At 38.3% G+C, this 25958-nt stretch overlaps 1 protein-coding gene across 14 annotated transcripts in view; it reads right to left on the bottom strand.

Moving 5' to 3' along the window:
• The window catches only part of LOC147368971 (uncharacterized), a 513832-nt gene that overhangs the window by 476689 nt on the left and 11185 nt on the right, over nucleotides 1–25958 (bottom strand). The window contains exons 3-4 of one of the 14 annotated variants that reach the window (XR_015167016.1): nucleotides 11547–11680; nucleotides 10189–10405 (exon numbers count right to left, since the gene is read on the bottom strand). The exons of 11 other annotated variants lie outside the window; for them this stretch is intronic. The gene's annotated coding sequence lies outside the window, so the exon portion shown is untranslated. Of the gene's footprint in view, nucleotides 1–10188; nucleotides 10406–11447; nucleotides 11681–25958 lie in introns of those variants that run through there. 2 more of the 14 variants (XR_015167017.1, XR_015167015.1) reach the window with 2 other exon arrangements.

Genomic DNA, 25958 nt, shown 5'->3' with positions numbered 1-25958 from the left:
CTGAATCCTTCCAATTTACTTCTTAGCTCTCTGGAGCAGGGGCTCTGGAACTAAAAGAAACTAGGATAGGCCACAGAATCCAGTATTATAGGCACTGGACTATATGAAAATGGGGATCTATTCTTTCTATTTTTCTTCAGTTTATATTTTAGAACTCTTTGGAAGCTCTGCATTTTCCTTCGTTTTTGTTTTGCTTTTCAGTAAACAAGTGCATGTCTTGGAACCTGTTACTTATGCTGCTGCTGCTGCTAAGTTGCTTCAGTCGTGTCTGACTCTCTGCGACCCCATAGATGGCAGCCCACCAGGCTCCCCCGTATCTGGGATTCTCCAGGCAAGAACACTGGAGTGGGTTGCCATTTCCTTCTCTAATGCATGAAAGTGAAAAGTGAAAGTGAAGTTACCCAGTCGTGTCCTACTCTTAGTGACAAGATGGACTGCAGCCCACCAGGCTCCTCTGTCCATGGGATTTTCCGGGCAGGAGTACTGGAGTGGGGTGCCATTGCCTTCCCCATTACCTATGTTATGTATACTTACTTCGTAATTATTCCATATTGATATCTCTTATTTCCACAAAAACATTTTAATTTCCTTTGTGAGGCTTTATTGTATTTAGCACAGTGCTACAGAGTAGGCATTTAATGAAATTCCTCAACTGTTACGAGCCATAAAAAAAATGACAATGACTAGAAAGAATATAGTATATAATACAACAGTGACCAGTAGAGTTTAGGGGTCAAAAAGAAGTATAACTTTTAAATTATGGGTCTTTATTTTTGTAAAAAAAAAAAAATATATATATATATACACACACACACACACACATATATATATATATATTTCTTTTTCTTCTTAGACTTCTCCTTTAACTGTTCACTGGAACATCACTTGTAAATTTGGAATATGAATATTTTATAAATAAATGAGCAGGGATAATTATAATTGTTCATGATATTTAAGGGCCACTAAGAGGAAATAATTTTCATTAATCAGCAGATTATGTCATGTGGTTCTAAAACTTAAAAACTCAACTAGCGGATTTTTTTTTTTGACATTTACTCATTTGACCAATTATCATTAGTCTTTTATAGACCATTAATGCCATCATCTCTTTTGAGTAATTTGGTTTCATTTCCTTTCAAAGGTACATCTGGCCTCTTTTAAAGTGGACATTGCCAGTTTATTCTTTCAAAATCTATTTACTTATGGGTAAATAAGTAAACTCTTTCAGTGGATCACTGAGCAAGTCTTGGAAGTGAGGTTGACAGGTGTCAAGTCTTAGAGATACCCAGATACATAAGGAAGGGTAAGAGTCGTTTAACTTTTTATTCATGAGAAAAAGGTAGTTAGAAAGTCTGATGTAACTGTAATAATTCTAACAAAACATCTTAGGATGTACAGAGAAAATTGTAAACAGTATTGAAGAAAATTATAGAAGACCTAAACAAATGCATTGCTATGACTGTGATCATGGAGAGGATATAATCTCATTTTCCTGTTAGATGTTTTGTGGGACAGAAAAATGTTTTCAATTCTCTGAAGCTTAATAAAAGTGCAAAAGTACCTAAAATAGTTGAAAAGTTCTGCAGAAGATTATCAAGGATGAAACTTTGTTTATCAGATATCAAGGTATCATGAAGTAATAATAATGAAGTAATTGTAGCATTTGTTCAGGAATAAATATGAAAGAAACAAGAGTGTAGAAACAGTCCAATTGATATGGGAAAATTTACTATATAATATCTGTAGCATTACAAATCAGTGGGGATTAGGGGAGCTTTTATGAAAATAGTGGTAGGACAATTAGCTATTTTTTGAAAATGGGAGTAATAACAGTACCCTAAGCTCATGTAGTTGTGATAGTTTAATTATGCCAGTCCAGGTTCGATGCACGATACTGGATGCTTGGGGCTAGTGCACTGGGACGACCCAGAGGGATGGTATGGGGAGGGAGGAGGGAGGAGGGTTCAGGATGGGGAACACATGTATACCTGTGGCGGATTCATTTTGATATTTGGCAAAACTAATACAATTATGTAAAGTTCAAAAATAAAATAAAATTAAAAACCATATCAGAAAAAAAATTTTATTGGAGTATAGTTGCTTTGCAATGTTGTGTTAATTTCTACTGAATATCAAAGTAAATCATGTGTGTGTATATATATATATATATATACACACACACATACACACACACACCCTCTTTTGGATTTCCTTCTCATTTAGGTCACCACAGAGGACTGAGTGGGGTTCCCTGGGCTATATAGTAGGTTCTCGTTAGTTATATGTTTTATATATGTCAATCCCAATCTCCCAGTTCATCCCACCTGATGATTTTAATTTGTATCCTTTCTCTGCAATAAACCATGAATATAGCAAAAAAAAAAAAAAAAAAAACTGAATAAATACATCTTTATATCAATTTTATTAACAATTATATATATATATATTTTACTATGAAGTCCCTATCATATTTTCCTACCATTTTCCTATTGGATCATTTCTCCTTTTCTTAATGTATGTACTTTTGGAAGTTAAGTTAGTTCTTTGTCATAATGATTGCAAGTGTTTCTTCTGTTTTTCTCACTTAACTTATGCTAATTATTTTTATTATTACTATTTAAAATTTTTATCTAGTCAGACTCCCCTATGATATCTAGGTTTTATATTATGTAGAAAACAAAGTATTTTTATTCCATAATTAGAAATAAAATTTCCTAGTCTTTCTTTTTTGATTTTGTGTGAGTCTATTGTTTGTCTTTGAATCATTGGTTCATCTGAAAATTTTCCTGATAGTTTTCATAAATTTAGTTTCCAGGCTGGTTTCCAACCAAATATTATTATGCTGAATATACTACACACTCCAAAAAATTTTAGAATTTTGATTCATGTAATATTAATCATGAAAAAATTGAGATAAATAATCTTTAATGTATACTTGGAAATAATCAATTTTATTAACTAGAAATTGTACCCCAATACATGAGTATCTAATTGTGCCATTGGGAAACAGCATTTAGGTCTTCAGAGTTTGGAATAAATGACATATCTGCACCTCTACTTAATATTACAGATTTTAACAATGAACATAGTTCTGGACTTTCAACTGATTTCTCTGACCTGAGGTGCACTTTTCAGTTTCTGAGGAAAAGAGCAGGAAGAAATCAATCAGGAAAGGAGGAAATGAGTGTGAGTCACACAGTTTTATATTTGTCTTAAATTCCTTTCTGCCTCTATTTTTATATGGATAAAATATTTCGCAGAATAGCAATCTCATAATTTTAATGTTTGACTACTTTTAATTCATGCATTTTCATTCTTTATTAGTCCAAAAAATCTTACAAAATTTTTTCTCTCTTCTAGAAACCAACAGATTGTCTTTGTTATTTGCTAGTTTTTTGGACCATTCTGCAAAGGGTTCTATTTTTGTTCTTCTAGATTCCAGGTCACTTGAAGATATTTTAGCTCTTTCAACATCTACAATTTTGTGTGCTAGAGTTCAAAATTAGGTTTTCACTTCTTTGTCCCTGAGGTCATGCATTTCCTCTAATGAGTTGCAGGGAGAGGCTATATACAGCTTGGTTCCTTTCTCCCCTTTAGGGCTATTTAGAACGTATAAATCACATTTTCTGTTTCCACATTTTCATCTCCTACTCATTTCCCAAACCTCTGCAATTTGGGCATCTACCTAACAGTCCTTAAAACTCTCTTTTCTATTTTGAGGTTTTCAGGCCATTTTGTTTCATTTGACTAACATTCTACAGAAACAGGGATGTTTGTCTGTTTTGTTCTTTGCTGTGTTCCAGTGCCTAGCACAGAGAAGGCTTTCTAATAGCATTTCCTAGGAATGAATGTATGACCGTACTTTTTTGAAATTCTGCTCTTAGGCGTCACTGATACAGCTCTCAGCTTTCTTTCTCCTCATTCTCTTTCAAAGGCTCCCCCCGCAAGGCTTAGTTCTAGGTCTACTTTGTTTCCTCTACACATTATCCTCAGTCAGTTGCAGCCACGCTCATGGTTTTCATTGCATTGTTGTTGTTATTCAGTCACTAAGTCATGTCTGACACTTTTGCAACCCTATGTACTGTAGCCCGCAAGGCTCCTCTATCCATGAGATTTCCCAGGCAAGAACACTGGAACGGGTTGCCATTTCCTTCTCCAGGGGATCTTCCTGATCCAGGGATCAAACCCATATCGCCTTCATTGGGAGATGGATTCTTTACTGCTGAGCCACCAGAAAAGCCCTTTCATTGCTACCTATACATACACTCCCAAATCTCTTATCTCCCATCTTATTCTCTTTTCCAAACTTTGGACTGGTATTTCTCCAGGTTGGGTAGACAAGCCACCGTAATTTGAATCACCTGGAGCATACGTTTTGAAATACAGATTTCTTCCTTCTTCAGAATAAAGATATTTAGAGTTGAACCTGGGATTCAGAATTCTCAAAGCATTTCACAAATCCTTTCTTTACCTAATGAGTTTTAGACACAAAACTGACTAGAAGTAGATTCATGATGATTTAATTGCTAACTGAGGAAATGTGATTGATCAGGGAAATGTTATGAGGAGTTAGGACTAAATCTGGGCTTCAAAAGATGTATAGGAACCCCAAACTTTTTCCAAATCCATCCACTTTGTCCTTTCGTCTCCAGCCCTAAACCTCTAGTTCAAGCCACCATCATCTCCCAAATGGACTATGGAAATAATGACAATGAGAATGATACTCATCATAAGAAGAACAAAAAAGAGGAAAGAGAAGAAAGCAGACAAATCACAATGATGTCTAACATTTACTGAATACTTAGAACATATAAGACTCCTCTCTGTGCTTCGTAAGTATCCCATAATAAAGACAATAGTTTCCTCCTAGCTGATTTCCTTCTACTGTTGCTCCCTATAATCCAACTTCCAAGCAGTAGCTAATTTTTAAAATATAAACCAAGTGCTACCTTTCAGGACTCCCCACTGCATGCAGATTAATACTCTGTAGCTTACATTTGCCTGTAGAATAAAGTCCAGTTTTTCTGCCACAACTCACTTTTCTCTCAGATGTTTTTCTCCATTCTTCATCTTACTCACACCACTGACTTTTCTTCCTTCAAATGCACCACATTTGTGGCAGTCTTGGTGTCTCAGCCTTTACTCTTCCCACAGCTTAGATTCTCTTTCTCTACATCACCTCTGGCTTCCTTTTTTTTTTTTTTTATTAAAGTCCAATTTACATTGCCACCTTCTCAGTACAGCTTTCTCTCACTTCCCAATACAAAATAATCCCCTAGTCTGTATCAGATCATAAGTATTTTCCTTTATAGTATTTAATATGCTCTTAAGTATCTTTACTCATTCATTAGTACTTCTTTACTAATTAATTAGTCTTCCTTGCTCCATCGGGACAGTGTCTTCTTTCCCACTGCTTCTCCCTTATTGCCTTGTAAAGAGCTAATCCAGAGTAGATACTCATTGGGTGTTCATTGAATGTATGAAGATACAGTAGGTAGACATTTGGGCAGGTAACAAAAGTGTGTGATAGTCTAGGGTACTGACACATGTAGAATGCTGAGAACTATTATTTAGAGGGGGTGGGTGTGTTAGCTGCTCAGTGGTATCTGACTCTTTGCAACCCCATGGACTGTAGCCGATCAGGCTCCTCTGTCCATGGAATTCTCCAGGCAAGAATACTGGAGTGGGTTGCCAGACCCTTCTCCAGGGGATCTTCCTGACCCAGGATTTGAATCCAAGTCTCCTGCATTGCAGATATATTCTTTTCCATCTGAACCACCAGTATAAACAAAGAATAGATATTGTTGCTTCAATGGTTTAAAACTCTCAGGAAGTATGATATAGAAAATAGTTTATTTCTTCCTACTTTAAAAGTAAACTACTCTGAAGGATTCTAAGAGCAAAAGTTTGTGACATGTGTTTAAATGGAGAGATTACTATTAGGTCTACAATATACCCATGCAAGTCTCATTCAACACCATATTAAAGAAATGGTGGGCATTCCAAAATTAAAGGAAGTAATTCAGTGAGTATCTATTTTACACGACAAAAAAGATGCACAAAAAAGCAACTATTCTTGTGAATCACATATAAGTATGTGTGATGTATTATATTTAACTATGTACAGCATTTTTTAAAAAGATTTTTATTTAGTAGAAAAGTTGTTTGTAACAAATACCCAGAGGAAAAACTAGAGAAAAACTCTTAATCAAGGGTAATTTAAGTATGGTTTGGCAAAGAAAAAAAACAAAGTGTACTTCTCTATGCTCAATCTCTTGTAAATGGTTGTAAAATCATATGTAAAAGATAGGCATTACTAAGTGTGGTACAGATCAGTCAATGGAGTGGAAATTCTGCATGACTGCCAAAGTGCTTAAAAATCACCAGTCTACATCTCATTTGAAGTACCTGATTGTGATTCCACTGTAGGAAGACAGACTAACACACATGTGTAGATTAGCAACATATGGGTCTCATTTTAGGGCTAGTGAAACTAAGAGTTAATTGTGTATACATGACAGTCATCATCAGTCAGTAATTCAGGCAACTAATACCTTTCAGTTCAGTTGCTCAGTTGTGTCCAACTCCTTGCGACCCCATGAATTGCAGCACGCCAGGCCTCCCTGTCCATCACCAACCCCTGGAGTTCACTCAGACTCATGTCCATCAAGTCAGTGATGCCATCCAGCCATCTCATCCTCCGTCGTCCCCTTCTCTTCCTGTCCCCAATCCCTCCCTGCATCAGAGTCTTTTCCAATGAGTCAACTCTTCACATGAGGCGGCCAAAGTACTGGAGTTTCAGCCTTAGCATCATTCTTTCCAAAGAAATCCCAGGGCTGATCTCCTTCAGAATGGACTGGTTGGATCTCCTTGCAGTCCAAGGGACTCTCAAGAGTCTTCTCCAACACCACAGTTCAAAAGCATCAATTCTTTGGCACCCAGCCTTCTTCACAGTCCAACTCTCACATCCATACATGATCAATGGAAAAACCATAGCCTTGACTAGACGGACCTTTGTTGGCAAAGTAATGTCTCTACTTTTGAATATGCTATCTAGATTGGTCATAACTTTTCTTCCAAGGAGTAAGCATCTTTTAATTTCATGGCTGCAGCCACCATCTGCCGTGATTTTGGAGCCCCCAAAAATAAAGTCTGATACTAATACCTTTAAGGGTCATGAATCCAAAGGAACTGAAATTGACAGGCAATCTGACAGTCTAAGGCCCACTACCTAGATAACAGGTTATGTGGACCAAACCATTCCTGGCTGGGGCAGATGGCACAGGGAAAGGGTAGCTCCTGGGTACTCCTGGCTCCATAGCTACAGTGGTCCTCTGGAAAGCAGCAAAGGCAACTCCTCATGCATTTGTTTCAGTTAGCAACTGCCAGTCCATTTCACACAGGACTAGAATGTAAATGGCATCCCATAATGCTGAAGCCAAAGAGGACCCCAGGGCTTACCTTAACCAACTCTGCATTTAACCAATGCAGATACTGAGCCCTAGAGTTAAGGGCACAGATGTGATCAGACCCATATTTCTGATGTATAATCCAATCTTTGGTTTACTATCAGTTCAGTCGCTCAGTCGTGTCTGACTCTTTGAGACCCCATGAATCGCAGCACACCAGGTCTCCCTGTCCATCACCAACTGCCAGAGTCTACCCAAACCCATGTCCATCGAGTCAGTGATGCCATCCAACCATCTCATCCTCTGTCATCCCCTTCTCCTCCTGCCCTCAATCTTTGCCAGCATCAGGGTCTTTTCAAATGAGTCAGCTCTTCGCATCAGGTGGCCAAAGTACTGGAATTTAAGCTTCAATATCAGTCTTTCCAATGAACACTGAGGACTGATTTCTTTTAGGATGGACTGGTTGGATCTCCTTGCAGTCCAAGGGACTCTCAAGAGTCTTCTCCAACACCACAGTTCAAAAGCATCAATTTTTCTGTGCTCAGCTTTCTTTATAGTCCAACTCTCACATCCATACATGACTACTGGAAAAACCATAGCCTTGACTAGACAGACCTTTGTTGGTAAAGTAATATCTCTGCTTTTCAATATGCTGTCTAGGTTGGTCATAACTTTCCTTCCAAAGAGTAACTGTCTTTTAATTTCATGGCTGCAATCACCTTCTGCAGTGATTTAGGAGCCCCCGCAAAACAAAGTCAGCCATTGTTTCCCCATCTGTTTTCTGTGAAGTGATGGGACCAGATGCCATGATCTTAGTTTTCTAACTGTTGAGCTTTAAGCCAACTTTTTCACTCTCCTCTTTCACTTTCATCAAGAGAGTATTTAGTTCTTCTTCACTTTCTGCCATAAGGGTGGTGTCATCTGCATATCTGAGGTTATTGATACTTCTCCGGGCATTCTTGATTCCAGCTTGTGCTTTCTCCAGCCCAGCGTTTCTCATGATGTACTCTGCATATAAGTTAAATAAACAGGGTGACAATACACAGCCTTGACATACTCCTTTTCCTATGTTGAACCAGTCTGTTGTTCCATGTCCAGTTCTAACTGTTGCTTCCTGACCTGCATACAGGTTTCTCAAGAGGCAGGTCAGGTGGTCTGGTATTCCCATCTCTTTCAGAATTTTCCACAGTGTATTGTGATCCACACAGTCAAAGGCTTGGGCATATCGATGGAGCAGAAATAGATGTTTTTCTGGAACTCTCTTGCTTTTTCGATGATCCATAGTTAAGCATCTTATCACAGGTATTTTTATGTCTGTTTTCTAATTGGTGAGATTGAGAATTCTATTTGCTGACTAAAATGAATATAGTAATCAGGATTGCAGCATGTAACTCAGTAGAGTGGAGCTTTTAAAAATTTCACCTATGGAAATGTGTATGTAAATAAAAATCATATAAACAACCTCCAGAGGATTCTTTTAAAAATGGATAGTAGAGAAGTAGTGACTTTTTTTTTTATGAGTCAAAGTAATACCATCACAGAAAACATATAAAAATTAATTTGTCTTCACCCTATTGGTTTTCAATTAGAGGCCTAGTTCAGAATCACCTGAAACGTTTTAAAAAGCATACAGGCCTGATCTCCAACACAGAAAACTAAATTAGAATCTCCAGGCTTGGACATGGTACATGTGTACTTTGAAAAAAGATCTCCATATGATTTCAATATACAATTTCTATCAACAATGTGGAAAATCTTATTCTTTTATAAACACTGGATAGGCAAATAAAAAAATGACAACATCCAAAGTTTAGATAATATCAAAACCCCTCTTTTTCTCCAGATGTTTTACCAATCCAAGCATCTTTATAGGCAGAGTGCACAGACTGCATTATATCCAGATGCAGATACATAAAACTGTTATATTTCAATTATAATTTTGGATGGGAAAGAATAAGAGCAGAGATAATAAAATCCATAGAAAATTCTAAAACTGCATTTCAGCCAAGAATTCCCAGTACTTCCTCACCCATCCAGTCCTCATCCATTTTCCCAAGGAGTCACGCTGCCTGGCTTCAGCCCTATATTCTTGATCTCTATTTGGAAAGATAAGAGTGTAAGAGTGAATGGTGAAGTAAAGATAATGCAGTGGGAGAGAGAAAGGAAACAAAGAAAGGGTCAAAAAATTCACAAAGTGAATAATAAATCACTGAAGATACCAGAGTTGCCTAGAATCAGAACAATTGATCCTCAAATAATGGAAACGGCAGCTAAAAAAGTGGTCTTTAGTACCTGCCCGGCTTCACTGGTAATTCAGTCAGTAAACAATCCATCTGTGATGCAAGAGACTGGGGTTCTATCCCTGGGTCAGGAAAATCCCTTGGAGAAGGAAATGGCAACCCACTTCAGTATTCTTGCTTGGAAAATCCCATGGACAGAGGAGCCTGGCAGACTCCCTGCCAGAGTCCATGGGGTTGCGAGAGTCAGACATGACTTAGTAATTAAACTATCATACTGCTGGTAAGAGCAATAGCTAAAATTTTCTCTAATACTGAGCTTAAGAATATAGCACACACTTAAGAAAAGTTATTATTCAGAATATAGCAGCATATAAAGAGAATCTTTATGGTCACCTTTTTATGGATACCCAGGCATTCCCCCAAAGAAGAGATGCTTCTATATTAGGTTCAGATAAAAAGAGTACCAACTCAAACCCTGAGCTAGACGTTATGGTTTAGAATGGTTACTAATTTGGAAAATTAAAGTCTCCAACACCAAGTTTGGTCCTCTGCCTTGGGGTTTTATTTATAAAGTTCTCTTGCTTAGGGCAACGAAACAAAAAGAGAGGAAACACAACTGCATCATGATATACTTCCATTACGTCACAGTTTGGTTTCCTGGCAGCTGTCAACGCCTCTTGTCCCAGCGTGGCACTGGAACTCCCGGAGTAGTCCTACCCAGTCATGCCATTTGTTTCCGGATGGAATGTCTTCCTACTAGGGAGAATGCAGTGGAAGTCCATGTTTTGTGTTTCTCTTTTAACAGCCTTGCCTTTTAATGACATCACTCTTAGCCCTGAGATACGACTGCATTTCCCCAGTTGCCTGATAGTGAAGCAAAGGTTACCTTCTACTTCACAGCAGTGTTGTCATCAAACAGTTCTATTTCACAGATATGACAATGCAAAGAATAAAAATTTCCCCAAGTGCACGAAAGGGCTACAGCAGCCTTTACACGAGGAAACCAAGGAGGCGGCAGGATTCAAACAGCCTCCCTAACAGATAACCCGATTGGCAGCCTCTGATATCATCCCAACCTTTCGCAAACAGTGACTGCTTTGTGTTCAACGTTTTTTGTTTTGGTCTTTGGAACTCAAAATAAAGAGAAAGGCCCATATACACTGCATGGATGGGCAGAATACAGATGTCCACTGGCCATTTATAAGGATACATAAGATTTCCTAAAGACTTAGAAATTTGATAGAACCTTAAAGAGAATCATTGGAAGAACGTTGAAAAAACAACATGTTGGAAAGTATTCATAAACCTTTATGAAAATCTGTGTGCCACTGCATTTCTTTTAGTTTGACAGGAGGTTAGTTGCTGATTGGAGTAAATGGCTAAAATCAAGATTTTTATTTGTTGAGAAGAAGCTGTTTTGTCCCTTTAGCAATGACAATGATTTCATAATGGAAAGTGGAGTTCTGTACGAAATTATTGTTTAACTAGAAGCTAGGTGTCAAAGTGCTCAAAATAAACGTGTTGAGTGGGTTGCAGCAGGTAGAAAATACTGGCTTCCATTTCCTTGGTTATTTCAGCAAATGCTTGCTCCATGGGAAAGAACAGGTCCACTCTGCAGAATTCTCAAAATCCCTTTGAGGATTAAAAAAGAAAAAGTTCTGAAGACCTTTTCTTCTGTATCACCATGATGAACGGGCTTTTATGTAAAATAAACATAGAAGCTGATAGGAATTTTTCCTGAATGTCATAGTTGGACAAAGAAAAAATGAAAAAAAAAAAAAAGCCATTTCAAAGTCAGTGTCTCTGCAATGCTTTTATGGGAGAGATGAGGAAAAGGAAGAGTTGTCTTTTAACACATAAAGCAATCTGCCGATCCTTGGTGTAATGTGCTTCTAACCTGTCTCTCTTCTTTTCCACATTTTGCAGTCCATGTCATTGCTGACCTGTTCCATGAAGGCTTTTGTAGCTGGGGAATCCCTCCATATTCCATGTGAAATTCCTACTTGGAAACCTTGATATAGTACCTCTTCTCTAGAAAGAACAGGAAAGAAAAATGCTTTTGACATTTGTCTCTCTTCATTCTATTAATTTTCCACATTTTCCATGATCTGTTTTCCAGTTTTCCCAGTTCTAAGCACCTTTGCCCCACTTGATTTTATCTGAGAAAGAACTATAGTACAATGAAAGAATATGGGATTTTGAATTTGATTCCTTCTCTGCTGTTTTCTAGATGTGGGATCTTGACCAAAAAAAATCACTTAACATTGAAAACCTCAGTTTTAGCAACTGCAAAATGGAGGTGATATTAATAATGGGTTATTTTGGTAGTAAGTGAGATAATTTGGGGAAAGTCCCTTACAATGCTCGATGGAAATTAGGAGAGAAGTGCATGTCCTTTTCTCATTTTCTTCCCCTTTCCTGAAACTCTCAAACTCTTTTTTTTTTTTTTGCATCATTCCCTGATGAATGTTAATTTTCTGGAAGGTCAAGATATTGGGGGCAGGTGGTTAAAAGCATGAGAGAGCTCTTTTGACATTTATTTGGGTATACGTTTCCTTCTAAGATCTGAGTACCTGAGTGGCTGGAATTATAGGAGGGGACTCTCCCATTATTCCACGTCAGATTTGTATTTTACACTGAATTAAAATAAAATAGAATCTGTCTCTATATGGCAAACACTCACTTCTAGAAATCTAGTATTTGAGACGGCTTACATCTCTTTCTTGGGATGGATGACAGCTCTACTTAGCTCATGCCCTAAGTTCTAGAAATAGTCTCTTACTATTTGGGGCCTAAACTATAATGAACTGTCTATTCTTCATGGGAAAACAAAACAAAACAGAAAACAGAGCTGCTATTCATGATTCCAGGCTCAAAGGAGACAGGTGATGCTGCTTTTGTGCCACATGGAGTCAACCAATTTTCCTTTTGTCTTGGCCAAAAGCCCAGGCACTTGGAAGTATAATATTCAACCATGGATATACATTAGAATTATCTGGGTAGCTTTAAAAACACTGCAATGTCTTCATTCTCCCGTAGACCAATGAAATCAGAAACTCTTGGGGTTACACCTGGGCATAGGTATTTTTAAAATCCTCAGATGACATCAGCATGCTTCCAGAGTGGACAAATACCAATTTAGAAAAGACTGTCTCAGTCCTGAAAGAGTTATTATTTCATAACAACCCTAGGTGAGATTGCAAACAAATTGATTTTGGTATGTAAGGGGCATATTTTTCCCATGCTTGGTGCTCTATTTCCATTGTCCCATGCTCCTTAAATTACCTTTTAAATCATTTCAGTAAATACACCATGATATACAGTTAATAAAAACTAATTTAGAAACAATTCAAGGAAAACCAAATGCTTACAGAGGTGGAAGTTGGGTCCTTGAGCTGTGAGTGGTAACTGAACCAGGAGGGCTTCAGAGGCAAGATTCTACTATAAATAAAAATTCACACACAAAGAACCCCTGTCTTGGGAAGTGTGCACTCAGGTGTAGGACAGCAGGATTCATTCTTGTAACTGGTCTCCTGTGTGTACTTTTGTTTCCTTTACAGTCTAATTTCCATACAAAAGCCTGAGTGATTGTTTAAAAAATGCAAACTATTCTCTGCTGAAATCTTTCCAGTAGCTTCTCACTACACATAGAATAACACCCAAATTCCATCCTATAGACAAGAAAGGCCCCTGTTCTCCTCACTGTTCCCATCTTATACCCCTCTCTATGTATCTTACTCTCCTCCAGTCACCTTGGGTGTTTTCTGTTCTTGAGTAGCACAAACTCACTCTGGACACTGGGCATTTGCTCTCCTTTTGCAGTGCTCTTTCCCAAGACCACAGAGAGGCCTGTCCTGAACTCCTGACCCATAGCAGCCCCCCTCTCACCACCTTCCATCTCTCTCACATCTCCTTAGAGCTTTGCTTCAAGGCATCATCATTTTCCTGAATCATGTTCATTTTGTCCCCTTCCTTGAAGGTGAGCTGTGAAATCACAACTTTGACTTGTTCATTTCCATGTCTTCAGTAAGTGCAGAGCCCACAGGTCTCTCTAGGAAATTAATAAAAAGTAGCACTCTTGACAAACACAGGGCTGCAGGTCCCAAACCACACTCCCACGGCTTTATGAGTCCCTTTGAGAGATTTACAAAAGTGTCTTCCTTCTTCCAGTCAGATGCAGATGCAGGACTTAAGGACTTGAGGTTTACATGCAGATGGTGGGTTGAAATTTTTCACTTGTTCTGCACAATGGTAGGTGGCCAAAGTGCCTGAAATATGGTAACTCTTTGCTGGATGAATTTATCAGGAGTGATTGTGGCAATGCTCATTAGCAGAGTACTCACTTTGCTCCTGCATTCTAAACATTGCAAAAGAGACTCAGCAGCAAAACAGCCATGTGCTAATAAATGGAGAACAAACAAATCTCCAGAAGAAACAACCACCAACACTGCTTGACTTGTAGTATTTGCCAGTTTCCATGTTGTAAAGAGTCCATCCAACCATAGCCCATCATTTCAAGCCATTAACATGTTGATGGCTTGCAAAATTCCTGAAAGTTAATGGTTTCACAAGCTATTAACGTGATATCAATGGTTTTCACAAGCTATTAACGTGATATCAGTGGTTCACACTGACTCCTACACACCAAATCAAACCCTACCCTGATGTTGAATCTCAAATAGGGATCTCAGAATCTGGGTCAAAGAAAATGACTAATCCCACACTCCCTTGCAGCAGAGGTAAAGATAGTTTATACTCAGTCTGTCGGCATCGTCATGCATGTGAGGACCTGGAAATGGCTTGACTTCTGGGTGGAATGGGAGATCCAAGATGATTTTGAAAATAGAGGAGAAAAACAAAATTAAGGCTGACACCAGTGACCTAATGCATTGAATCTCTCTTCATCTACAACATAAACAATTTGGACTAAATTTTCTTCATTTCAACAAAACAGACTGTTGTTCCATATGCCGTATGAGTATTAGCATGAGGGAAGGGGAAAGCTAGAAGATCTTGGTTTCTATGGATGAAGGAGTTTGTGCTACATGTGTAAATAATACATCGCTCTTTCTAGGCTAGTAAGTATTTAATACACATTCTTTTCTAGTTGAAGTAAAATTACTTAGGTCAAATTTGCCTTGAAACTAAAAACTAAAGCTTAAGAACTTTTAAATGCCAAGGATACTATTTAAATCAATAAGAACCCAAGTATTTTCCTATTTTTTCTCCTATCAGAGCTTGCATCTGATTTTCCTTTTTACTTCTCTACACACCCTATTTGACATCCTTTGTTTGATTCTGGATTTCAAGCAAAAGTTAAACACGTGCCTAGCAACTCAGACAAAAAGGAAATCCAAACCATCAAGCTGGAGAAGCATAAACCACTGTCATCAGGGGCTCAGAAACAGCTTTCAGAGTTGTAATTTCTGATGTTGAGCTATCACTTTGCCGGGCAAATACTAGTGTTGAAATGTATTATTACTACCCTTCTCCCTAGTCTAACCACCAGAACAAACATCCAACTTCTCAGGGAAATTCAAGTGTGCATGGATGAGACAGGAGCCCTTTGCTGCAGCCTTTAGAGAGTGGACACCAAGCTCTAATAGAGTCTGTCATCCTCACACGAGCCACTGAATCATGTTTATATGTAACTTGCATATTAAAAAGCAACAGCCAATGTCAATGGTGCCGATATAAAAAATATCTTAATAGTCAGTAACTGACTAATGAATACTACCATAATAACAGTTTAATTTGAAGAATTCTGACAGCTGCTTGCTTTGATGAGCATGGTTTCCAAGGAATCTTAGTCCCATGCTGAGAACATCACCAGCCTGCTGATTGATAGCAGCAGTGCAGAACTGTTTAATGTCACCACCTCTCAGCTAAAGTAATAATAAACAGGAATGTTACGGTTTATTTTTCTGTATGAATTGTTCAGGCTGTATATAGTAAGTACCAACTCAATAGGGGATAATAGCTGCCATTCTCCTGGGAGTTGTAACTGGAGGTGAGCCTTTTTTCTTTTATCAGCAAGGTTTATATATCAGAATGAATGTAGAAGTTCTTGATTTTCTGGTGGATTTATTTTATTCCTTTACATAGCTCTTGCTCATCCCATTCTGCTTAGCAAATGTAATTACTCTGGTTAAGATGTAGCTTCCTTATTATTTTTGAACTTCCCAAGATAGTTTAAAGCAGACAGCTAGGGTATGAAATATATGGTTCTACAACTATCTTAATTATACTGTGGGACTCTGTATTTGATATGAAATAGCAATGTCTGGGAAGTGAATTTAATCTCTACAGATTTAGGACGATTGCCAAAAAGATTCATTGATTTTTTTTTTCCAGAAGTGCAATCTTTTATTGTATTAATGTCAGAAGCTTCAAATTATTAGGAAATGTGTCAAGAATCTCAAGGTATAATAATGTTCTTTAGAGAGCTTGATTCTGAAGACAGTGCAATGAAATGTTCAAAAAGAAAACATGTCTTATGTTCTTTAAGAATAAAGCTCTGGGATTCGTTTTAATTTGTCATTTTGAGCAGGATGAAGTCTCCACTGAGTACTTTGATGTGAAGGCCCTGGGTGTGATATACAGCTATTCCTTGGTCACTCAGAGCTTCACAAGCTCCAGATTGCAGGGACTTTAGCAGTCCTGGAAAAAAAAAAAAAAAACACAAAAGATACTGACTTGGGATTTGAGGCTTCAGAATTGAATGATGAAGAATCACTGGGATTTGTCCTGGTGAAGAGGTCACAAAGAAGGGATCATAAAAAAGGGGAGATAATATTATGAGCTGTGTCACCAAGCTCAGGTAGAGATTTATATGTCCTAAAATCAGGGGAAATCTAAGCACTGGGCAATGGATTACTTAGGGTGATTTTTACTGCAATGAATAAAAAGATGGGTTAAATAACACAGGGAAAAGAATGGTTCTAGCACCTTCAGATCAGATCAGATCAGTCGCTCAGTCATGTCCGACCCTTTGCGACCCCATGAATCGCAGCACGCCAGGCCTCCCTGTCAATCACCAACTCCCAGAGTTCACTCAGACTCAGGTCCATCAGGTCAGTGATGCCATCCAGCCATCTCACCCTCTGTCGTCCCCTTCTCCTCCTGCCCCCAATCCCTCCCAGCATCAGAGTCTTATCCAATGAGTCAACTCTTCGCATGAGGTGCCCAAAGTACTGGAGTTTCAGCTTTAGCATCATTCCTTCCAAAGAAATCCCAGGGCTGATCTCCTTCAGAATGGACTGGTTGGATCTCCTTGCAGTCCAAGGGACTCTCAAGAGTCTTAACCAAAACCACAGTTCAAAAGCATCAATTCTTTGGCGCTCAGCCTTCTTCACAGTCCAACTCTCACATCCATACATGACCACAGGAAAAACCATAGCCTTGACTAGACGAACCTTTGTTGGCAAAGTAACGTCTCTGCTTTTGAATATGCTATCTAGGTTGGTCATAACTTTCCTTCCAAGGAGTAAGCGTCTTTTAATTTCACGGCTGCAGTCACCATCTGTAGTGATTTTGGAGCCCAGAAAAATAAAATCTGACACTGTTTCCACTGTTTCACCATCTATTTCCCATGAAGTGGTGGGACCGGATGCCATTATCTTCCTTTTCTGAATGTTGAGCTTTAAGCCAACTTTTTCACTCTCCACTTTCACTGTCATCAAGAGGCTTTTGAGTTCCTCTTCACTTTCTGCCATAAGGGTGGTGTTATCTGCATATCTGAGGCGATTGATATTTCTCCCGGCAATCTTGATTCCAGTTTGTGTTTCTTCCAGTCCAGCATTTCTCATGATGTACTCTGCATATAAGTTAAATAAACAGGGTGACAATATACAGCCTTGACGAACTCCTTTTCCTATTTGGAACCAGTCTGTTGTCCCATGTCTAGTTCTAAGTGTTGCTTCCTGACCTGCATACAAATTTCTCAAGAGGCAGATCAGGTGGTCTGGTATTCCCATCTCTTTCAGAATTTTCCACAGTTTATTGTGATCCACACAGTCAAAGGCTTTGGCATAGTCAATGAAGCAGAAATAGATGCTTTTCTGGAACTCTCTTGCTTTTTCTATGATCCAGCAGATGTCAGCAATTTGATCTCTGGTTCCTCTGCCTTTTCTAAATCCAGCTTGAACATCAGGAAGTTCACGGTTCACATATTGCTGAAGCCTGGCTTGGATAATTTTGAGCATTACTTTACTAGTGTGTGAGATGAGTGCAATTGTGCGGTAGTTTGAGCATTCTTTGGCATTGCCTTTCTTTGGGATTGGAATGAAAACTGACCTTTTCCAGTCCTGTGGCCACTGCTGAGTTTTCCAAATTTGCTGGCATATGGAGTGCAGCACTTTCACAGCATTGGGTGGGCTTCAGGCACATGGGATTCAGAGATCAGTGCTGTCATGAGGGCTTGAGCTGTATTTAATATGATCCTTACTGTGCTCTATAGGCTGTGTGTTCAACTCGTTCTCAGACTAGCTCGCCCGTACTCCACTCTAGCCTTTGTCTAAAGACCTCAAGGTAAACTCCTAAGATTAATGCAAGTTTGACTCTCATTCTTTTTAGAGGAATCCAAGTCAATAATTGACTCAGCCTAGGAAACTCACAGATGCCCCAATATAAATCAGGGGCTATTAAGGAATGCCATATAGATGCTGATGAGAGTGGTGAAAACAGCAGTGTTTTCAGAGATAGGCACACTCTACTTTCTGGAAAAACAAAGGCTGCCTCAAAGGCTGGAAGGTACAGGTCCTATTGCAAACCTCTGCACACCAGTGTATTAATGTTTTCGGGACCGACTGAAAACTTGACATCCAGTTTTCACTGCCAAATGACACAGTCTAATTGTTCACCATATCACTCAAGGCTTCATAATGAACTCACTGAACTTGCCAGATGGGAATTCTATTCTTTCAGAAGGAACTCTACCTACATTCTGATGGGGCTGCTCTCATCCCAGCTCCCTACCTTTGTTCTTACTCACTCTTCCCTCATCTTTCATTAGCATCCTTTTCTCTAAGCAGCTACATCTGACTTGGCTCTGAACATTGTATTGGAAGAGGTAAAGGATAGTAAATTATGAATGTAGATACTGGAGTTGTGTAGGATCAGACTTAGCTCTGTTAGCAAGTTATTTAACGTCACTCAGTTATAATTTCCTTATATTTGAAATGAGTGTATAATGGGGCCTAATTCAAATGTTCTAAGCATACCATGAGTTAATATATGTAAAAAGTTTAGAACAATGCCTGGCACTTGGCAAGCATTCAATAAATATGAGCTAGTATGTAAAAATATTCTATGAAATCATTCTCTACCATCCCACATCTCTTCTTCCTTTAAATTACTGTAATGTTTTGGCCCAAGACCCTCACTGCACTCTTAAACATGTGCTGCTAACTTTATATAGGTGACAAGTATCAGACACTTGTTTTTCCACACAGGACATAACTCCACACCATAAATCTATAATGTAGGCACCTAACAAATATATACTGAAGACATGGAATGTGGCTAAGAATGTGGCTGTGCATGTTCAAATAGGATCACAGTTGGCCAAAAGGACCATTGAAAAAACCCACTGAAAATTAACATATGCAATCAAATCCTGTTTTTTTTTTTTTACAATATAAAAAATTATGTCTATAGAGCTAGGGAAGAGTTTATCAGTTAGGTCTATAATTCAGGTTTTAAAATTCCATTCCAAATATTTACTAACACTCAGTAAATATTTTCTATCTGAGTATTAGGTTGGCATATCCCCTTCAGCATATTCTAGGCAATTTACTAAGTGCAGGGAAGATGGAGGTGAATAAGACAATCTCAGACCTAGCAGAAAAAGAAAACATTAAATATTACAAGTATGAAAAGGTCTTTAAGGAAAAGTACAAATAGACATGTGTATATCAGTGTGGGATATAGCACAGGCTTCCTCTGTTCCCTGGATGTATAAACATTAGTGCTATTGGTGCACATAGAGGGTTATTATAGGCACATTATATGTAGAAAGTAATAGCTGTATCTGTATAACGCTATATAGTTTCTAACAGTACTTCCTTATTTCTCATTTGACTGAGGGTCCTAGAACTACTGACTCCATAATCAGTAATCTATTTTCTCTACCTTGTGCCCCCTACTCTTCTTCTTTTCCATTAACAACTGCTACTTACATATATTTGATGAGAACAAGGTAAATATAGTGATATATTTGTGATAGCAACAGTGGCAGGGCTTCCCTGGTAGCTCAGATGGTAAAGAATCTGACTACAATGCAGGAGACCCTGGGTTGGGAAGTTCTCCTGGAGAAGGGATAGGCTGCCCACTCCAGTATTCTTGGGGTTCCTGGTTGCTCAGGTGGTAAAAACTCCACCTGTAATGCAGGAGACCTGGGTTCAATTCCTGGGTTGGGAAGATACTCTAGAGGAAGGCATGCTGACCCACTCCAGTATTCTTGCCTGGAGAATCCCCATGGACAGAAGAGACTGGTGGGCTACAGTCCATGGGGTTGCAGAGTTGGACATGATTGAGTGACTAAGCACAGCACAGCAAGGGTGGCAATTAATATCGCTTGCTAGTGTGAATTGGATATAAAAAGGTAATTTACAGGCTTGGCATCTGGTTGTTGCAAATGATATTTGCCTACCAAGAGCTTTCTTCTGTCTTTACATGCTAATTCCTCCTCATTCTTGGAGATCCAGTTTTAGTGTGACCTCCTCAAGGAAGCATTCCTAGGTTATTCCTCTAACTCTTCCTTCTCCTTTCCAAATGAAGAGCTTGCTCTACTACCTGAGTTCAAAAATCACATGGGTTTACTTCTCTGTCTTCCTTAGGAATCATGGGCTCCTGCTCCTTAAAGCAAGGTCTATGCCTCATTTATCATTTTATCTTTAGTGTCTCATACAGCATTTGGAGAGGGAAAGAGGGAGAAAAAGATGCAAAGAGATGTGTGTGTGTGTGTATGTGAAAGAGAGAGAGAGAAAGAGAGAGGGTTGGAGAGAGGGAAGGAGAGAGGTGGCATATATGCACACATGCTAAGTCGCTTCAGTTGTGGCTATCCATGGGATTCTCCAGGCAAGAATACTGGAGTGGGTTGTCATGTCCCTCTCCAGGGTATCTTCCTGATCTAGGGATCAAACCCTTGTCTCTTACGTCTCCTGCATTGACAGGGAAGTTCTTTACCACTACACTTGCAAAGCCATGGCAGTCTACAGTGCCTTTCAAATTACTTTAAAAAGTTTAGATTCCAAATTATACTCTTAGACTCCATGAAAAAAATAAACTCCCAGGACATTCTGTAAAATCCTAGCATATGTAACTCAACTCTTTCTTCTACAGAAAATTAATAATTGCCTTATTTATGGTTAAAGCCAGCAGTTGTGTAATAAAAATAGTTCAAGATTATATATAGCCTTGCAAGACAGGAGAGAAGAGAGCTAGACCGGGAGTGAGGGTACATGGGTTCCAGGTGTGATTTCATGGCTCTGGAACTCATTCTTTGCATGAGGTGTTTCAAAGGTCACTTCCAGTTTTAAAATATTATGACATGAAAACAGTAAAGGTACCCATCTTTTACAGGGCAAATAGAGTCAACAAAAAATATAACATATACTATGGACAAGGAAAAAAATAAGATTACAATGAAGCAATTAGATGAAATTGAAATCTCCAGTATATAAAACATTGCACACAAGAAAAGCTCTTTTCTCCAGATGGCTAATTGAATAGAAGATTTGTGCAAATGCATGAAAATGGTAGGCATAGACATAAGCTTGGTATGAAATAAATCAGAACAATCATGCATTTTTCTAATGTAAAAACTTCTACTTGTAAATAAGGGAAAAAGAGTAAAGGATAGAATAAAGAGAAAAGAGCATATATGATTCATTTATGTATTCAAGGTTTAGAGCTTTAGTGAAAATGACGGATAAAAGGAATTTTTTTTTCTTCTTGGATGTATTACAAGCTATTTGTTAAGACTGAATACTATTTCAGCTAAGTTGTATAGAAGCTCCTATTCTTCCTACTAAAGCAGGTTCTTTTTTTTTTTTCTTTAATAACAGTCCGACTTTGAACAATCAAGGAGATTAAATGGAGCATATGTTGAGACTATCCATCTTTGACATCTTGACTATCTTGTCATAAAAAAATAATATCACATAAATAACACATTAGGGGTTACTTCTCCTGCTTGCTGGGACTTTTTTTTTTTTCCTTGGTTCCTACAGCCCTCTCTCTCTGGCACAGAAAATTTGGAAAAAAGTGGTGAAGAGATAGCAAATATAAAATAAATTTCTATTGTTTTTAAGATATACATACAGTGAAGAAAGGAAAAGATAATAGATTAGTTAACAGTAAAAATACCTGAACCATAATGGACAGTGAAAGATAAAATGGCATTTATTACTATTATTATATTCATAGTAATAATACTAGCAGTAGCAGTAAATTTGTACCAAATTTCCTAGCTTTTAATGTGTGTGTAGTAAACTGTGGGCTTCCTAGGTGATACAGTGGTAAAGAATCTGCCTGCCAATGCAGGAGAAGCAAAAGATGCAGATTTGGTTCCTGTCTTGGGAAGATCCCCTGGAGGAGGAAATGGCAACCCACTCCAGCTTTCTTGCCTGGAAAATTTCACAGAGGAGCCTGGCAGGCTACAGTCCATGCAGACATGATTGAGCACGCACATCATATGCCACGTAATCAAATGTTGCTAGGATCAATCTTGAGAAATTTATGGCAGAGCAACTGGACATTGTTTATGCTCCATCAATAACAAACCAGCACAAACTGAAGAAACAGATTCCAGTTGCTGCTAGAACAGCTCCATCCTTGACCTTGCAGAATAAAGTTGCAGCAAGGAACAGCCAAGGAGATTTAAAGGTCAGAGACAACACTGCATAACGATCTGACATTATATAAGACTATATGGAAGGATCGTTTATTCAGCAACAGATAAATCTAGGTCAAAAGAAACATTTAGAAGGATATGTTGAATTGGCTCACAATGAACAGTGTCTTGAGAGAGTTGTCATTCTTGTCACAAACTACAAAAATGTTGACTATTATCAATCATCCCACAGCCCACATATGGACTGTCCTTCATTTTCTAAAAGCAGGTGAAAATGGCAGGTGGCAACAGCCTTCAGGAAACTAAACAGCAACTTAATACTGAGGTGTTTTAAGGAATCATACTGATACAAATCAGGATCCAGATAAATCAGTGTAAATATTTTTGTTTGTGTATGCCTGCTCAGTCACATAGTCATGTTGGTCTCCTTGCAGCCCTGTGGACTGTGGTCTGCCAGGCTCTTCTGTCTATCGGATTCTCCAGGCAAGAATACTGGAGTAGGCTGACATTTCCATCTCCTTGACTACTTACTATTGAAAGGCTCCAAGATCAGATTTTTTGACAGTAGAGAGAACCTGTAGGAGTTTTAGATGGTTGTTCCCGAAGAGAAAGTGAATGAAAAGCCTCCCCCACCCCACAAAAGCCAACAACCAATCTTGGCTAAAAAACAAACAACAAACCTATTAGCTATTAGGGGATTTCTAGAACTAAGAATGTTTTCATTTCTCTTTGGTTTCTAGCTTTAACAAATCAGTATCAATTAGTGGAGTATATACCTGAAGTAAAAAAGTCAAAGAATATGCTTGTATTATGTACAGAAAAAGAGACATTCGGCTGTTTTAGCTTAGTAAAGTTCACAATCCAGACATGCATGATAAGAGACTAAATCACTTCCATGCTAATGCTGATACTTCAGCACTATTTTGTGACATCTTCATGGATTTAATCGTATGAAACAGCAAGTCAGCTAAGACTTCGAGAAAAATCACCTATAGATTTTTAGGTACTTTTTCTCAACACTGACTCATCCCCATTTTTTCAATGATACATTATGAAAAATTTCACATTAGCAGCTAAGGTAAAAGAATATTACATTGAACATCTGTAAACTCATTACCTGGATTCTACCATTGACATTTCACTATACTGGTGAAGAGTTGACTCGTTGGAAAAGACTCTGATGCTGGGAGGGATTGGGGGCAAGAGGAGAAGGGGACGACAGAGGATGAGATGGCTGGATGGCATCACTGACTCGATGGACGTGAGTCTCAGTGAACTCTGGGAGTTGGTGATGGACAGGGAGGCCTGGCGTGCTGCGATTCATGGGGTTGCAAAGAGTCGGACATGACTGAGCGACTGATCTGATCTGATCTGATACTTGCTTTACCTTCTACCCATCCTTCTAGACAATCAACCCATCTTAGTTTTTGATGCATCTGCAAATCAGCATGATGGATTACATTAACAATCTGAAGAATAAAAGTAACATAATCATTTCAATAGATGCAGAATAACTTTTCACAAAATTCAACATCCACTTATGATTCTATTAACTAATAGAGTCTTTGCACGTGTAATCAGTTAAGGACTGAGATGAGACCATTCTGGATTGGGGCTGGTCCTAAATCCCATGACTAGTATTATAAATATTTATAAGAAGAGAACAGGACACACAGAGATATTAAGAAAGGCCAGGTTTTGGTGGAGGCAGACTGCAGCAATCAGGAGATGCTGTGAAGAGAAAAGGAAGGATATTTTCAAGTCTAGAGGGAGCATGGCCTTGCCAGCTCTTTGGTCTTAAACTTCTAGCTTCCAGAACTGTGAGAAAATAAGTTTCTATTCTTTAAAGTCTACCAGTTTGTGGTAAATCTGTTTGCCAACAGGATTGAGAAATAAAAATTCTGCTACTTAAAAAAAAAACAAAAAATAACAAAGTGCATCACTACATTTTCCCCTAAATACTTTACCATGCACATCATTAGAGTTCAGTATCTGTTTACAATTTCTCTGATGCAAAATAGACATAAATGAAAAGCACACAGCTTAAATGTGCATTCTGAGTTTTGAAAAATGCATGCATCTATGTTACCAACAACTTTTAGCAACACATTGAACATGATCATGGCTCCTTCAGGCCTCCAGAAACCACCACTGTTCTTATTTTTGTTCCCACCATAGATTTTTCTCTAGAAATCTTATAAATGGAGTCCCATAGTATGTACTACTGTGGAAGACTTCTTTCAACCAGTATATTATTGGGCATCTCACCAGGTTTTTTTTTTTTTTTTTTTTTACTGCAGAGGGGTTTCTGTTGTAATGATAGCACAATTTGTTTATTAATTCTCCTATTTATGGACTCTAGACTTGCTCCTACTTTTTTACTACTGTGAATAACGTTGCTGTGAACATTCCTATAGTGTTCCTTACACCCTGCATCTCATCCCCAGGCAGTCTCGGTCTCTTTCTACAAAACGGACAGTCCAGGGTCTATGTGGAAGACTATGTCCTTCTGATCATCAAATAAGTTTAAATTTCAGACTCTGTTTGGACTTGATCAATTAGTGGACTGTTCTTTATTTTCATTGAGCCTTAGAGCCCAGATGGAAAGAATTTTTTTTTTAAAGGGAAATAATGACCTTAGTCATATTCTGAAGTGTGAATGCACTGTTTACTTCAAATACTTGCAATTCTAGGAGGAAAAAATTAAAAGAATTGATGTATAATTTATTACTTCTTCCAAAAGATTGTGACTTAAAATAGCCTGGAGTTTTTAATGTTGTAAATCTCTCCAAAAGAGATTTCAAGTGCTTATCTTTTTGCTCTCAAAAGAAACAAAAAAATCAGTGTACCATAGATATCACATATGTGACACAATTTCAAAATTATCAATATTAGACTATTACTAATGCTCAGCACTGATATGAGTTGTGAAATTCTTGAATGTTTTTCTAGCCAAATACATTGAAACAAATTTTCTGGAATAGAAGAACAATTTCTCATGACTACTTCAATACTTGAAGATTTAACTTCTACAAGGCTATACAAAAATGATGCCAAAGAATGCTCAAACTACCGCACAATTGCACTCATCTCACACGCTAGTAAAGTAATGCTCAAAATTCTCCAAGCCAGGCTTCAGCAATATGTGAACCGTGAACTTCCTGATATTCAAGCTGGTTTTAGAAAAGGCAGAGGAACCAGAGATCAGATTGCCAACATCCGCTGGATCATAGAAAAAGCAAGAGAGTTCCAGAAAAACATCTATTTCTGCTTTATTGACTATGCCAAAGCCTTTGACTGTGTGGATCACAATAAGCTGTAGAAAATGCTTCAAGAGATGGGAATACCAGACCACTTGATCTGCCTCTTGAGAAATCTGTACGCAGGTCAGGAAGCAACAGTTAGAACTGGACATGGAACAACAGACTGGTTCCAAATAGGAAAAGGAGTACG

This window comes from Bos grunniens, chromosome 7 (genome assembly GCF_055505025.1).
Source record: "Bos grunniens cultivar Pamir isolate PY7600 chromosome 7, Bosgru_T2T1.0, whole genome shotgun sequence".
NCBI classification, from domain to species: domain Eukaryota; kingdom Metazoa; phylum Chordata; class Mammalia; order Artiodactyla; family Bovidae; genus Bos; species Bos grunniens.
Note: the sequence above shows the minus strand (reverse complement) of the source record. Positions and strands in the feature narration are given on the sequence as shown.